Source organism: Mustela putorius, unplaced genomic scaffold (assembly GCF_011764305.1).
Source record: "Mustela putorius furo isolate JIRA1106 unplaced genomic scaffold, ASM1176430v1.1 tig00003896_pilon_pilon_pilon, whole genome shotgun sequence".
Classification (NCBI taxonomy): Eukaryota; Metazoa; Chordata; class Mammalia; order Carnivora; family Mustelidae; genus Mustela; species Mustela putorius.
In genome coordinates this window covers 14725841-14739457 of record NW_025422045.1, presented here as the reverse complement: position 1 = coordinate 14739457, position 13617 = coordinate 14725841, and the positions used below count along the sequence as shown (strand labels likewise).

The 13617-nt window shown below is 35.2% G+C and overlaps 1 pseudogene; it reads right to left on the bottom strand.

The window, feature by feature from the left end:
- Positions 1 to 906: 906 nt before the first annotated feature.
- LOC101670036 lies at positions 907 to 2514 on the bottom strand (annotated as a pseudogene).
- Positions 2515 to 13617: the final 11103 nt, after the last annotated feature.

Below are 13617 nucleotides of genomic sequence, written 5' to 3'. Positions count from 1 at the left end.
TCTTTTGTAATACCTGTAACCACTTATTTTAATATTCTTACAAACTGTTTTTGATCAGTGTCAGTTTATTTAGGTAAAATCCAATGAAGTAACCTCAAACATGGAAAACTAAATATGAAAACTACAGAGTACAAGGACTCATAAAAATCTGAGACCTAGATCTGGACCATCTAGTTTTCCACTGGCTTCCTATTCTATCCTCCAAATTGCCTTCTTTGTATGAAACAACAGTAGAATTTACCTGGAGATTAATGCTCTGTGTGCTTGTATTCTCCTTAGGGCACTCACTGCATATGCTAGCCTGTTAAATTTTTGGCAAATGGACACATATGGTAAGAACTAGAACAATAATGGTCTGTTACAATCTGTTCTAACTCGTAAAAACAAAACCATAATCATATCTTCACTTCAAAAACCACAGATTTGAACTTAAAGATGACATAAATTGAGTAAACTCCTCATGGCATGGAATCAGTGATGCAGTGATGATTCTGTGACTAATAATGGACTGAATCAATCATGCTCACCTTCTTTCTCCTATTCTTTCCATGATATGGTAGGATCCTCCTCAAGTTGCATTTAAAATTTGAGAAAAATAAGTGCTACAGGATGCTTTTTAAAATAATGCCTATATAAGGGGGAAAAAACTACTTAGGAATTTTAATATATATAGTTGATTGTTTCAGGGAAGATGAGATGAGCCTTAGAGTATTAGAACTAGTGTCATATGAGATTTTGCACTGCATTTACCAGCTTTAGATCACCAGATGAAGGTCCTCTAGTAGCAAAAGACTAATTGTGACAGAAACACAATAATAAAAGCATACACGCTTTGCAAAGGACATTAAGTATGGATTTGTGTTACAGCTTCACAGTTATCTAAAAGACTTCCTTGGAACCCACATGTCAGTTCCTTAGATTTTCCATGGCTTCCTTTACATCTTTATTCCTCAATGTGTAGATCATGGGGTTATGGACAGGAGTAAGGACAGTAAAAAAACACAGAAATAAATTTATCAGTTGGGAAGCTTTCCAAGGGCCGAATATAAATGAAGATTAATGGACCAAAGAACAGAACCAAAACAGTAATGTGGGCAGACAGGATGGAAAACGCCTTGGACATGCCACCAGAGGCTTGGTGGTGGACAGTAGCAAGGATAATAATGTAAGAAATGAGCAAAAGGAGGAAGCAGATAAGCGAGAGCAGGCCACTATTGGTGAGCACCAGGATCTCTAAAACATATGTGTCTAAGCAGGCAAGCTTGATCTCAAGGGGAAGGTCACAAAAGAAATTATCTACCTTATTGGGTGCACAGAAAGGAAGATTGACAGTGAATGCCAGTGGTCCAGGAGACCCCCATTAAAATAGTGCACACCCTTGGGCTCATGATGGTCATGTAGTGCAGAGGTTTGCATATAGCAATGTATCTATCATAGGCCATGGCAACAAGAAGCACCATCTCACTACCCCCAAAAATATGCAAGAAAAATATTTGTGACATGCATCCCTGGAAGGTGATGGTCTTGTGTTCATTGAGGAAGTCTGCAATCATTTTGGGAGTGGCAAATGTAGCCTGACACGCATCAATAAAGGAGAGATTGCTAAGAAGAAAATACATTGGCCGGTGTGGGGGGGTGGCGCCTGGGTGGTTCAGTGGGTTAAGCCCCTGCCTTCAGCTCACGTTGTGATCTCTGGGTTCTGGGATCGAGCCCCACATCAGGCTCTCTGCTCCGAAGCCTGCTTCCCCCTCTCTCTCTGCCTGCCTCTCTGCCTACTTGTGATCTCTGTCTATCAAATAAATAAATAAAATCTTTTACAAAAAAATACATTGGGGAATGTAAGCGAGAGTCTATAATTACTGTGAGGATGATAAGGATGTTTCCCAACACTGGAGCTCCATAAAACACCGAAAAGTTAAAGAAAAAGAAGAGTTGGATGTCCCGAGAACTAGAAAGCCTTAACAAAATGAATTCAGTAACCACTGATTTATTGCTCCATCCATTAACTGACTCTGGGCTGCTGAAATTATCTGCAAGAAACACAGATAATTAAAAAGGATAAGGAAACATGGAGATTCACAGACCTGTACCCCTGGGGCAAAAAATACATTATGTGTTTATTAAAAATTTTTTAAAAATTAAAAAAAGGATAAGGATAAGCATTTTACAACTTTGCAAATGGAGTAGATGCTTCAGTTCTAATAATTATAAAAATAATATAGTGAGATTATAGGACAATGATTATTCACATTACTATTAGGAATTGTTATGTTCCCTGTGATTATTTACATAGTATATGAATTGTTCTTTACTTTTGCACTTAATGAACTGGCATGAGGGGGAGAGAGAGAGGAAGAAGGAGGGAGGATAAAACAGAGCTAGTTATCTAACACATAAGTCAAGATGGAAGGAAGGAGGAAGTTGAGTATTTGCCTTTGTGTTGTAAAGTGTTTTTGTAGACGTGTGCAAGATCCCCGTAATACCTTTAAAGACACAAACATTTTACTTACGCATTCAGATTATAAATTGCAAAAAATGAGCCTGGTGTCCTTTACAGAATCGTGAAGGGAGAGAAAAGGTAGGCCAAGAGAATGCTTATATATTTGCTTTAGTAAATGATAACAGAGAAAGGAGTGTGATGTGGCCATGTATTTGAGATATCTGCAGTTATAAGAGAGAAAAAAGTTAATTTGTAGCAAGTCAAATTAGTGTGAGCAACAGATTGCATTCACTATTCTATATTAAAACAATTAAGTTTTATAGCAATGAACTTTGTGATTTAGCAGTGAAAAATTATCTTCCCAGAACCTCAGAAGCATAAATTCTTTTAAATCAAAAATAATTATTATTTTTAAAATGGGAAATGGATGCAAACAAGTATCACAGAAGGAGAACTACAAATAGCCAATAACCATTTGAAGAAATGATCAACCTCACTGATAACCAAATAAATAAAATTTCAGTGAAAAAATTATCCATCAACAGAAGAATTGATAAAGAAGATGGTACACACACACACACACACACCACACACAATGGAATATTACTCAGCCACAAATAGGATGAAATCATGCCATTTGTGACAATATGCATGGGCATAAGAGGGAATTATGCTATGTGAAATAAATCAGACTGAGAAAAAAAAAAAAAATGGATAAACAGGCAAACCAATAGTCTTTTAGTATCACAGCTGTACTATTTACTTTTTTCAATGTGATTTTTCTTTTAGAATAGTTTAATTCAGTACTAAAAATAGTCTGACTAGCTACCTGTTCATCAAATATGAGACTGAAAGCAATTTTAATTAGCATGCTTGCTGATTAAATTTATATTTGTACTACTTATGTTTGCTGCTGAATTTATAACCTCTTCTTTCTCTAATGATGTTACTATCACAATAACAAAAGTATTTTTCCAAAACCTACCTAATAGAGTAATTGATGTAATTAATTCATTCAACAAATACTATAGGTTGCCTTCTCTGTACCGTGAGCTTTTATAGACTCTGGAGACAAAGCAATGAAAAAAGAAAAGAAAAGAAAAAGTGTTCAACCTTCATGTAGCTGGTGTTCTAAAGGGGGTAGAAGGGATGAGAGAAGCTATTAAAAATAAATAACATATACATTTATGTCAGTTTTTGACAAGTGCTATGGAAAAAACTAAGCAGAACAAAGATATATGGACTAACCAGGTGGTCAGAAAAAAGCTTCACTAGGTGGGTTATATTTTCTCAAAGATTGTGGGAAACTAAGAGCAAGCCTTGATACTAAGAGCAGGATAGCAAGAATGTGCAAGAACTTATTTAGATGAAATAAGCATTCTCTTGGGAAATGTCAGTATAATTTTGTCAGTTTTATTAGAAATTAAATGAATGGGACATTGGCTTTTAACTTTATTATGGAATTGACAAATGCATAATTATCTTTTCTACACAATATTCTACTTGATAGGCTTAAATACATCTACAGTTTTCAGGAACTATAAATTCAGTCTTACAATAAGGACATGCATTTTAAACTAAACTTTTTATTTTCTAGAATGAAATGTGGATATTACAAAAATTGCTTTACAAATTTTATATCTTCATATATATGTAACCTATAAGCAGATTTGAAAGGCAGTTTTATATAGTCTTGAATGAATATACTAATTTTATCATTCAAAATAAAATTGAAATGGTCTGAGCTTTCCAGGACAAATCCTTTCAAATGAAGCTCATACCCAAATATCAAGCTGGGAAGACCTCCCTGTGTAACATTTAGTGACAACTAGTTAGATTATTTATTTATTTATTTATGGCATGGCTTTCAAATATTGAGTCCATTTAAAATATAAATATAAAAAATAATGTAAAACTTGTTAATTACTGTTTTAATAATACACCCATAGACTCGTATGCCTATTGAAACTTTTCTGTATCATTTCTCTGTGTATAAACACCTGACAAGAGGTTGCCAAGTGAGAAATGTATTAAAATAAAGGGATGCCTGAGTGGCTCAGTTGATTAAGTGGCTGCCTTTTGCTGAGGTCGTGATCCCAGGGTCCTGGGATCAAGCCCTGCATCATGTTCTCTGCTTGGCGGGGAACCTCCTTCTCTCTCTGCCTCTGCCTGCCACTCTGCCTGCTTGTGCGCTCACTCTCTCTCTCTCTCTCTCTCTCTCTCTCTCTCTCCCTGACAAATAAATAAATAAAATCTTTAAAAATGTATTAAAACAAAGTTTTCTGATCTTAAGCCATCCCTGTTTATGTCTTGTTAGTTGTATTGAATTGACTTGGTTTAGTTCTAGATTTATAGGCAGAATTTCTCTAAAACCATCCTAAATGGATTTTTTCCATATTAAGAGATAATCATATTTTTATTCACAGTTATGATATCAGCCAGTCTTCATAGGAAGACAGAGTGTGAAAATTTCTACAGTAAAATATTAATAGCACTTGTTTGAGATCAGAAAATCTGGACTTAGTTCCTGGCTCCACACTAACTCTTTGTAATAGTGTTTGTTCATTAATTCTCAATTATTGAGCATGTCAAGCATTGATACATGTCAAGCATTCTATAGGACTGCAGATATAATAATGATCACAACAGAGAGGATTCATGCCTTTGTGCCGTTCACCACAACTCTGAACTTTGTTGCAGCATACATTTAAAAGAGATATGTAAACTATGAAGTGGTAACTTATAGTTGAGTGGGCATAATATTGTATTAAAAATCAGATAATAAAGTTTTACCTCTACTTGGTAAAGTCAATCTAAACAGAAAAATACCTGGTTCTGAGCAGATTAATAATCTAGGAGATTTTAAAAGACCAAAAAATAATGAGGCATATATCATCCTGTGAGATACAAAAGAGCTGATGAAAGACATGGAGGAGAAAGAAGATAACTTCACAATAAATATAACCATATTTATACAAGGAAATTATCTTCTTGTCTCTGTATATAAGTAATTAAATTGGATAAAGGTTTTTGGATATGTCGGACTTGATTTAGTTGCCTTACATTATTACATGACTAATAATTCCATAAATATATACCGTACAAGAGAGTGCAAAAGAATAGAAGCTGGAAAATGTTCTATCTCTCTCTCTCTCTCTCTCTCTCTATATATATATATATATATATATATAGCATTCTGTACTTGTAAAATGCTGGGAGGAAAGAGCATCTGTTAATCATATCAACCAGAATTTTCTTAGTCAACTTCATACAAAGCACCATGCTAAGCACTTCATCCATTATCTCATTTCTTCTTACAACAGTGCTCCAAAGGAAATACTATTATTACCCTACACAGTAGAAACAGCTAAATCCTAGCAGTAAAGTTAGTGTCACAGGGCATAGCCAGACAGCAGGGGTTTGTGTATTCAAAACACACCTGTATGTCACTTAATTAGAGGCCTGATCACTGAGAATCTATCAGAGGAAGTCTGCCTGGTCATTACAATGACAGTTTTGTGTCCCATTCTATTCTCTATCCTCATCTCTATTCTTTCAGATTTATGTATCAGTATGCTCACCTTACCTGGGCGTCTCAATCCATCACCTGTGTTAGTAGTAAAAATAATCAGATGGTTCGATACTGTGTTTGATTTAGAATCTCATAAACAGACTCCAAATTCTTATGCTCAAGAGCCTATGTTCTCTTAATTCTAGTGATCACTTTAACCCAGAATCCCTTTAACTTTCTGAATGATGTCATGTGAACTAAATTTTTTACCTGATGTGATTATCTTCCACATACCAATTATGAGAGAAATTCTAGGGGAGTAATAACAGGTTGAAGAAGGGAAACCTCCAAACATTTTTATAAAGACTGAGTCACAAAGCCTCCAAAACCAAATATTTAAGTATCATACCACACACGCATACATCTTGGATAACCACTACCATGAATTGCAATAGCTAATTAAAGAACTTCCTTTGTGAAGTGAAATCATCTTGCAGTGGGAGTTATTAACACAATTTCAGTTGCTTTTCCCAAAAACAAAATGGAACGGATTTTTAAAGTGTTGCCCATAATTACACATGAGGCATATATCACAAGGGGGACATTTAGTGACCCAGAAGCTTGCAGCAGCTACATTCACTCTCATTTAATAATCTTTCTCCCTCCATGTGGCTTCCTTTTTCTATACATTTTTTTTTCCAGGAAAGGGGGTGGGGGTGGGGCAGAGGAAGAAGGAGAGGGAAAGAAAGAATCAAGAGCAGAATCCATGCCAGCATGGAGCCCCCAACATAGCTTGACAGTCATGACCTGACCTGAAACCAGGAGTTGGACACTTAACCAACTGAGCCACCTAGGATCCCCTTTCCATGTGGCTTTCCACTGTTTAGAGTGACTGTGCCCATAAGTACTAGGTCACAAGTTCTGGAAAATGTAAATCTGACAATGGGCCTAAGAGAATTGGAATTTTGTTTTCTCTAATCCTTCACTTCTTTCTTTTCACAGAAATATTTATGATAAAGTTTTTTTAAACTCCATGCTATACAGTATGCCACCAAAACCCCAAAATTTTTCAGTTGTCATTGATACAATAGAATCAGAAAGAAAGCTTAGTTTGACATAAGTGGGTAGAACTGTACACCTGTCTTCCTTTTGGACACTGTGGAAAGATACCTTAGAGCAGTTAGAAGGGCTGAAAAGGTCTACAGAGAAGAGCAGGTGACAGAAAGAAAATAGTTAATGTTGAGAAACAGAATAAATGCCCAGAAAATTTGATGAGTCTGAAGAGCCTTGACTTCTCTGAGTTCTTGACTAGTAGACTAAATTCCTTCTTGACATCTTCTCTTCAATGTCTCATAGGTATTTCAGTTTTCTGTTTCCAAACCTATTTGTCCTTTACTCTGCCTCATGCCAGCTAATGGCAATTATGTCCTGTGATTCTAGTCAAATATTTAGCTCCTTCCTTTTCCTTATTCCCTTTCTAAACCCTGCTTTACCTTCCCCCCAAATATTCCCAATTTATCGAATTATTTCCATCTTAACTCACTGTCTAAATCTTTATTTTCTTTTCCCATTAAGTGTCTCAAAGGGCTTCTAATAGTCTCTGCCTTGTACCATTGACATTTTCCAGTCATTCCTCTAGAGTGATCTTTAAAAATAAAAACAGAATTGGTCATACAACTTTAAAATGGTGAATGCATTCCATTGCTCTAGAAATAAAATCAGTGCCCTTGCCGAGTGCGTGTCATTTTACATTTCACATGTTAACCTCACCTCATGTTTTCTCACTCTGCTCAGTCACTAAACCCATGCTTTCATTTCCTGGAATACTCCTTTTCATATCAGTTAGTTTTGCTTTCTCTTTCTTCTATCTGAATATTTTTTCTCTGGCTCTTCATGTTCTATATCCTCATTTTTTAAAAAATGTGTATTAATTAGAGAACGTGAGCAAGAGAGCACAAGTGGGGGGCAGCAGAGGGAGAGGGGGAAGCAGGCTCCCCAATGAGCAGGGAGCCCAATATGAGACTCAGTTTCAGGACCCTGAGATCATGATCTGAGTTGAACGCAGACACTTAGCCAACTGAGCCACCCAGGTACCGCTGTGTCCTCATTTTTAAAGTATCAGATGAAATATCATTCTACAGAGCAGATTTATCTGCATACCCTTCCCTCTCTATATACTCCTCCTAATTTTGATTTTTTTTCATCTTGCAACATTATTTGCTACCCTCATAACACTCATTACAGTTTTAATTTTCACTTACGTTTGTTTGTGTACATGTTGTTGTTTGTCCTCTCGACCCCAAGATTATAGGCTCCATGTGTGCAAGAACCAAATCTCTCAGACCACTGTTAAACTTGGCACATAACTTAGCAAATGGTAAATGCCCAAATAATCGTATTGATTCAGTGAATAGCTGAATAGGTAATTGCCCGTGAGATGGTTACTTTTTATTTTTAAGAACTGCTATAAAGCTTTGTTGTTTTGAGTATATCACATAAATGGGATCATATGTGTTTCCTCTATATGCTGTTTTTTTTTTTTTTAACCCAACATAATGCCTTTGAGATTCATTCCTAAGTCAATAGTTGCTTCCTTTTTATTCTGAGTACTATTCTAAACCAATTCTGGACTTGGCCATGTGTCTTGTTCTGTCCAGGAGGCTGCATTGCATCTCACAAATGAAAGGCCATGTAGAGAAAACTGAGGTGCCTTTGGCTGATAGTCAGCTAGCTCCTACTGCCAACTTGCCAACCACCAAATGTGTGAATGAGGTCATTGTTGATCTTCCAATTTCCAGACTTACCAGACAACATAGCAGAGATTATATATGCTGACCCATACCAGAGAAAGAATCCACTGGGTTTGTGAACTAATATAAAATGCTTGCTGTTTTATTTGTTTATTTTTAAAATGCTTGTTATTTTCAATCAATAAATTTTGGAACGGTTTGATACCATTTTTTTCTACTTCTTGCCACATCACTAAAATTCTAGCAGTAATTATATCCTTGACTACTCAATATCCTATTGTCCCCTTTATGGCTCCAGCTCTTACTAGTTTCATCCCCCTCTTTTGTGCTTCAGGCTAAGGGTGGCAAAAGTTCCTACTGCTAGTTCCTGAATTCCTCATTGAATTCTGCCAGGACTTCTCTATATTGTATGTTATATTAAAAATCTCTTCCAAGTGTGCTTTCTATTTCCTTTTGTGACCTTAATTTGTATACTTCTTGACGTATTCTAAAATTATCTCGGATTTCTTCATTCCATTAAAACTATTCCCATTTATCTTTTATTTTAGCTGCCTGCTCAAAACTTAGAAAAACTTGCAGAAAAGTGGCCTGCCAAGGTACTTCACTAAATAAAAGGCTTTTGGTAATTATATCATCCCAATGTGAGAAGAAGGTGCTGGAAATAGTTATGATATAAAATAGGATGTTTTCTCTGTATTGCATATCTGATTACATACTGAGTATATCCACTTCAAGTCCATTATGTACAATACTTAATCGTCATCTTCCCCATATTTTATACATAATGAATATTTTAAAAATTAGTGAATAAACTCCTCTTGAAGTGTATATCTTCCTGCTAGTTCCCTAAGCAAGAAATCTGAGAGACAATGTTGATTCTCACTTACCTTCAAATGCCACCAATCGATAGGCTTATCTTTAAATACCTCTGAATCTGTTCAGTTATATCTGTCCAACCCTCATATCCCATTGCAGGGAATCCATTTTCTCTCTTAAAAAGCAGCATCCTTTATGAGTTTCATTGATATTTCCAAAGATAATTTATAGATAGATAGAGATAATTTATAAAAAACATAAATATATAACATCTCCTACATTTATATCATTAAGCACAAATGGTAACACTCTTTGTCCATGACTCTACATGCTGATTTTTCTGATAAATAATACTTTGTGGATATATTTCCTATTTGTACATATATAATGCTGTAGTACTTTTTTTTTCTGAAAAAAATATTGCCATTTGCAACAACATGGATGGATGTAGAGGGTATTGTGCTAAGTGCAATAAAAGAAAGACAAATACTATATGATTTCACTTACATGTGGAGTCTAAAAAAGTAAATGATTAAACAAAAAGCAGAAACATATTAATGAATACAAAGAACAAACTGATGGTTGCCAGAGGCGGATGAGGTGAGGCGATGTGCATAATGAGTGAAGGGGTGTAGGAGGTACAGGATTCTGGTTATGGAATGAGTAAGTCATGGGGATAAAAGGTACAGCATCTGTAGTATAGTAAATAGTATTGTAATAGCACTGTATGGTTATAGGGGGTAGCTACACTACTAGTGAGCATACCATAACAGAGTTGTTCACCATGTTGTACACCTGAAGTTAATGTAATATTTTTTGCCAGTTACATTTCAATTAAAAAAATACTTATTATCTTTTATGGTTTCTGTGTGCTAAGAATTCAGTAATGGTTTGACTGGGCAGTTCCAGCTTAGGGTGACTCATTTTCATAAATTTACAATGAAAGGCTTGGCTGGGACTGAATGATACACTTCTCTGGCTGGGAGTTGGTGCTGGAGCTTGGAAAGAGGCCTCCATTCCTCTCCATAGACTTACTTGAGTGTCCCCATGATATAGTAAGTGACTTCCTCCAGAGTAAGCAGTGTAAAAACAAAAAAGTTTTCTGTGATCAGATCTCAGAAATACCTCCTTGTGGTTAATTTACCATATTCTGTGGGACACACAAGTCGGCTCTAACTTGGTATGGAAGGGACAAAAGAAAACATGAAAGCCAGGATATTCAGATCATTGGAGATTGGTTATCACAATTGCAGTATTTAATTTTGGCAGGAATGGGAGGCAATGGGTGCCTTATTATGCTACTGCTGGGTGTATAAATTGGTGTACTTCATTGAGGGGGTGATTTGATAGTGGCTAATAAGATTTAAAGTGCACATATCTTTGCATATATTCTATGTCCACTGTAGCAGTGTTTGCAATGACAAAAAGAAAAGGAAAAAATAAATGTCTGTAAATAAGGGAGTAGATCAATAAATTATAGAATACTTTGGAGGATTTAAAAAGATGTGTGCAGATCTATAATTGGCCATAGAAATATTTCTAAGGCACACTGTTAAGCAACAAACAGAAAGAAAATACTCTTCCATTTACACAAGAAGGAAAAAAACGCACAAAAAACTGATTTTGTATGTTGCATATAAATGAATGGACACAAAAATCCATGGTAAACCTCTTGAAGGATAGTGTAAAAATTTTGGCAGTTACTTCTGAAAATGGTATGGAGTGGAGTGGAGGCAGTACCTTTGCTTTGTAATATTTTGTCTTACTTGAATTTTTAACAAAATGTCTTTAACAATTTAAATATTTAAACTTGGTAACAGACTGACAACTTAAGATACCTCTTCTAGTAAAGAATATAGTGTTTAGACTTTACGATATCTATTTTAGCTTTCAGAGCCCCTTTCTGGTTTATAGATTTCTAATTGCTGCTACAATTTTGTTGATCTCAGATCAAGTCTTTAGAAATAATTAAGGGAAGAGGGCAAGGTCTCAACTTCAAGCCTTTTACTTATGTTGTTATAATGCATAGGAAGTGGCTGTTAGGTATACAGATATTAAAATATTGCCTCTCACTTAGCCTCAGTTTTATCATCTATAAAGTATAGATAAAATATAACACTGCCTACCATATAATACTACTGTGATCAAATGTGACACTGGCAGTTGTTGGCACTTACTAGACATGCAAAAACGTAGCCACTGTTAGTTTAGATCCATTCTACATTTCTTATCAAAACTAAAGCATTGTTTTGGTCAATATGAAGGATGTGACTGAATATATGCTAAGGAGAATGAAACCAATCATGATGGGTGTTGGTTGACTCTTATTCTTCCCCCAAGAGTATTTAAGGGAGGAATACCACCTGGATCAGAGCTATATTAGCTTATGAGAGTGTATTTTTCTTGGACTATACAATCTAAGCACAAAACTCAATCTATTGCATTACAAGGGGAAAAAGTCATTAAACAATCATTACATAAATACTTATGCACCCATATCTAGATATCTGTTATTAAATTGTTTGGAGGTCATTTATATTCTCTGGGCTTGAATTTCCTTAGTGAAAAATAAAGAGTCTGGGTTAAATTATATCTAACAACACTTCCTATGCCAAAAGTCCATGATGAAGTGCTCTCTAGCCCTCCTTTAATCTGGGCCACTCCTTCCTTTTCCTTATAACTAGAATACAGCATAAGATGGTCTCTAGTTATTTTTAATAGCTGGGCAACATTCTATTTTATTGATATACCAATAATATATTTTAGAAGTCTACATTGATTGACATTTAGATTTTTATATTTAGATTTTTAAAATATTTTGTTCTTGGGGCACCTGGGTGGCTCAGCAGGTTAAGCCTCTGCCTTCTGCTCAGGTCATGATCCCGAGGTTCTGGGCTCGAGCCCTACATCAGGCTCTCTGCTCAGCAGGGAGGCTGCTTCCCCCTCTCCCTCTCTCTCTGCCTGCATCTCTGCCTGCTTGTGATCTCTCTCTGTCAAATAAATAAATAAAACCTAAAAAATAAATAAAAAATAAAATATTTTGTTCTTAAAATCAGTGCTTGTAATACATACTAAGTCCATATTTGCTTTTACATGTGTGTGTGTATATCTGTAAGATAAAATGCTAGAAGCATAATTACCAATTCAAAGTTTTAAATTTTAATAGATATTTATATTTTCCTTCATATATTTTACCAATTTATAGATTTAATAACAATACTTGAGGTTTCTTTTTTCTTGGGAGCGTTTGAGATTTGAGGTTCATGTTTTTATTGGTCTTGTCTATGTTACACTATCAGACTCTTGGATCTTTGCCAATCACATAGGTAAACAAAAGAATTTTGCTATACTTACACTTGTATTTTTTCATAAGATAGTTTTACTGTTTATTTGTTTATTAATATGTCCAAGAATCATTTTCATTACATTAGTAATTAATTCCCTATTCATATACTTTGCTAATTTCTCACCTGCCTTGTGGGCATGCACTTACTGGCTTCAAAGAGTTCTTTACAAATTAAAAATATAACCCCTGCAAGTAATCCTGCTTTTCACATAGTTTTATTTTTAACTTTATAATAGGCTTTTAAAACAACAACAACAAAACAAAACCTCTGTGGAAAATTATGTTATCAGATTTATCAATCTTTTTTTTTTAACTTTATGACTTTAGGGTTTTTTGGTCAAACTTGATGTGATAGGTTATGCCTGATCATTCAAAACCCAAGTAGATCTAATAGCGAAGATTCTGAAAGTGGAAGAATGTGTCTCTGGCAGTACAAAGAATTGAGCAAGTCAAATAGTCACTCATTAAATTCTAATTTCCCTCCTCCTGCTGCTGCTGTTCTTATTCCCCCTCTTCTCAATTTTCCCCTTGTGCCATAACCTTTCTCCCCAGTTGATGATCAGAGCAGCAAAATGACTTGATTTTTTAAGAGTGCTATCAGTACCCTCCATTTTCACCAGCAAGGTAGAGTTAAAAAGAAAAAAATGGTATCAAAAACATCATGACTGCATTAATGTTTATTGTGTATTTTTAAAATTTTTGACACTGTGTAAAAATATACAAAAAGTACTCAAGTATAAAAGATCATTATCAT